Here is a 3,133-nt window from a genome sequence, read left to right on the forward strand (position 1 = left end):
CTCAAGGACACATGCCGAATATTGGACAATAAATCAGCCATCAATGATTCATCATTTGAGGACAACATTATTATTGCGGATACCTGGGAGGTGCGCACCTGTCTGTGGGTGCATGTGACCACAGGGGGTCACTGCAGGGGTATGACGGGTACGCGCAGCACGCAGTGGAGCTCCTCAGAGCGCCCCAATAGCTGATTGCAATCTATCCTGATTGGAAGCGCGCACACGCCAGGGTTTATAAGCAGCAAACAGTTCAATCCTCTTGTCCAGTGAGCAGCAGCAGCAGTAGCAACGAATCGCACTGAGCTCCAGGAAGAAAGGAAAAAAATCATGGGAAGAGAAGACCAAGGTGAGCTCACAGTTCTCAACTGGACTCATTTAGTTTACTCTGTATGACAAGCATTAAGTTGTGTACTAACTTTTGTTTGAAATAACAACTAACCTTTTCTTCCCTTTCTTTTTGTAAAAATAACTGAACTTTATCTACATTGTTTATTTGGAAGAAAATTGTACATTTTGTTTAAACTCATCCATTTTTTTGTATGTTTTACAGTTTTTTTTACCTTTCGCTCATTAAAGTAGCAACGAATCACACTGAGCTCCATGGAGAAAGGAAAAAAGTCATGGGACGAGAAGACCAAGGTGAGCTCACAGTTCTCAACTGAACTCATTTAGTTTACTGTGTATGACAAGCATTAAGTTGTGTACTGACCTTTGTTTGAAAGAATAACTAACCTTTTCTTCTCTTTCTTTTTGTAAAAAGAACTGAACTTTATCTACATTGTTTATTTGGAAGAAAATTGTACCTTTTGTTTAAACTCATCAATTGTTTTGTGTTTTACAGGTTTTTTCACCTTTTGCTCATTAAAAAGCTGAACAAAGAGTGGAATCCCAGTCTGGTAAAGTCCTTCCTTTTCAAATGTGGAAACCCATGACGTTAACATACACGTGCCAACTATTTTGTCCTTGTTTCATAAAAGCAAACATAAACCTTGGTTGGACAGTTTGCATCAGAGCAGCAATGCAAAATGAAAATGTCAAGCCTCAGTAGGCCACTCAAAGTTTTTTTGGTATTTGCCGCCTGCAGTATTTAATCTCAAACGGTCAGCTCCATGTTGCTCCACAATGCGGCTGGACTGGCAAGAGAACAGGTGGTGCTGTCACACAGGCGTTTTGCCAGGGACTCTAGTAAATCGTCCCTTCAGTATACAAATCGACTCTGGCGTTCCCCTCTCGGGTTGATGTCGAGTGATGGGCCGAGCGAATTAAGTGGAAAGTGCTGAATGACTAATGGCAGCCAGATGGAGAAAGGGAGGTGTGTAAATTGGTGTTTGAATGGCCAGCTTCTCTAATTCTGTTGAACCAAACGGGTTGAGTCAAATTGCATCTTTGAACTCCCTTGGGAATGAAATAAAGGACTAATGAAATAACCTCTGTCTCCCCCTTGTGGATTTGAATTGAATTGCCAGCATTAATTTGAATTTACAGGTTATAGGGGAAATATTACTTATTTTGGGGAAGACAAAAGGCATGTTACTCATTTTGTGCTGAGGCCAAAGCTATTTCTAATAAATAATACGGCATTGACTGCAGCTGTTGGTGTCAAACGACATTGTCAAATGTGAGTAGATCTTTTTTATTAGGCCATAGCCTTGTCGAATGGAAAAGTAGTACTTTGGTGCTATCTGGGGCAAACAAACTTTGCTGGACTCGTTCCCTCATTTACGTCCTCCTTTAAAAGACTACAGAACTTTTTGTCAAGAAAAAGCTCAGTTAATTTTTGCTTATTCATTTCCCCTTTGTCGGTCGCCGGTTTCAAATTTGCATCTGTCATTTAGTGGTGATTACCAAAGCTTTGCACCGATGACAAATCGGTTGTTGTCCTCATTTGAGCCTGATTTACATTTTTGACATATTAGCTATGTCAAAGTTAAACCGAGTAAGTCTTCTCTTGGAATATTAATAACCCAATAACCGTGGTTATTTTTCTTCCTTCTTATTGTCCTGACACCAACTTCTTCAATGTTGGCAGCAATGCCGTGGGCCTAAAAAGCCTTAATAAATGGGAAAGTCATCTGTCATTCCATCTAGCCTTGCTGGCACTTCTCATTCTTTTGTTTGGTGTGGAGTGAACTCCATTTAGTGGGAGATTTTGCAATCTCTGCGGCTAAAGCGCCGTTTAAAAAGCCCACAGAGAGGAAAATATAGTGGAAGCTTTTTACAATGCCTCCAACCATGTTTTGTGCTATTTTATGACTTTTTTTTAGGTTTATTTCCTACACAACACTGCTAAATAGCTTCGTTTTCCCCAGTTGTAAGAGAAAGCTCTGCAGACCTCCCACTGACAAGTGAAAAATAGCAGGCGACACTTCTCTTGTCTGGTGGGAACCAGACAAGTGTTGTAGGCCTTCGCTTATTCATGCACCTGAGAGCTGCACACGAATCTCATGCTAGCTGCTCCTTGAGTCGGCCTATAAAGTACACCAAGGCAGACTAAATCTCTTTGCAAGGCCCTTGGAAAAATCAGAGCGGATTACCTGCCTTTGCCTTGCCCCACATGGCCGTCAGAAGCCATACGGGAACGTAAATCGTATGAATTTATGTTCACCAAAAGCTGCAAAACCTAATTGAGGGGAAAGATGCGGAATGTAGGTAATTCTGCAAAATAAAAACGAAAAATCATTTCGGGAGTCAAATGTTTTCCAGAGAGCTAACTTTGATTTGTAATGTGAACATGTGGTGCAAAACCTAGAGTATAATTTAAGTTTGCTTTTCTCACTGTAATGTGCCATAATGGTGGCCTTTCCTGAATCAAGTTGAATTGCTCATCACTTTCTTCCATCTTGGTTGCCGTGTCGTCAATACACGTGCTATGAAATGTAAATGAGATGAGCGAAAGCTTCTTTGCCGGCCGTCGATCCTTTTTACTCTTGCTGTGTATTATTATTTTTTTGCCTTTGTCACTTGCATTTCTCTTGTTGTGTAATGATTCACGATCCGACGGCCAATCAGCATGATCATTAGTCACCACTGCCCGACAGCGGCTGACTCGTACTGAGGGCACAGCTCTAATAGCCGTGTGATGCATTACTGCAGCTGGGCAGACTCCAGCTACAAAATGCTAACGCTGAAA

At 41.3% G+C, this 3,133-nt stretch overlaps 1 long non-coding RNA gene across 1 annotated transcript; it reads left to right on the forward strand.

Moving 5' to 3' along the window:
* The first annotated feature begins 201 nt into the window (after positions 1-201).
* LOC148391197 (uncharacterized) lies at positions 202-1,489 on the forward strand. Its single transcript, XR_015861318.1, has 3 exons — positions 202-349; positions 554-642; positions 845-1,489. It is a non-coding gene; the product is annotated as an uncharacterized LOC148391197 (long non-coding RNA).
* The last annotated feature ends 1,644 nt before the right edge of the window (positions 1,490-3,133 follow it).

Source organism: Syngnathus floridae, chromosome 11 (assembly GCF_059516105.1).
Source record: "Syngnathus floridae isolate MCC-2025c chromosome 11, RoL_Sflo_1.0, whole genome shotgun sequence".
NCBI classification, from domain to species: domain Eukaryota; kingdom Metazoa; phylum Chordata; class Actinopteri; order Syngnathiformes; family Syngnathidae; genus Syngnathus; species Syngnathus floridae.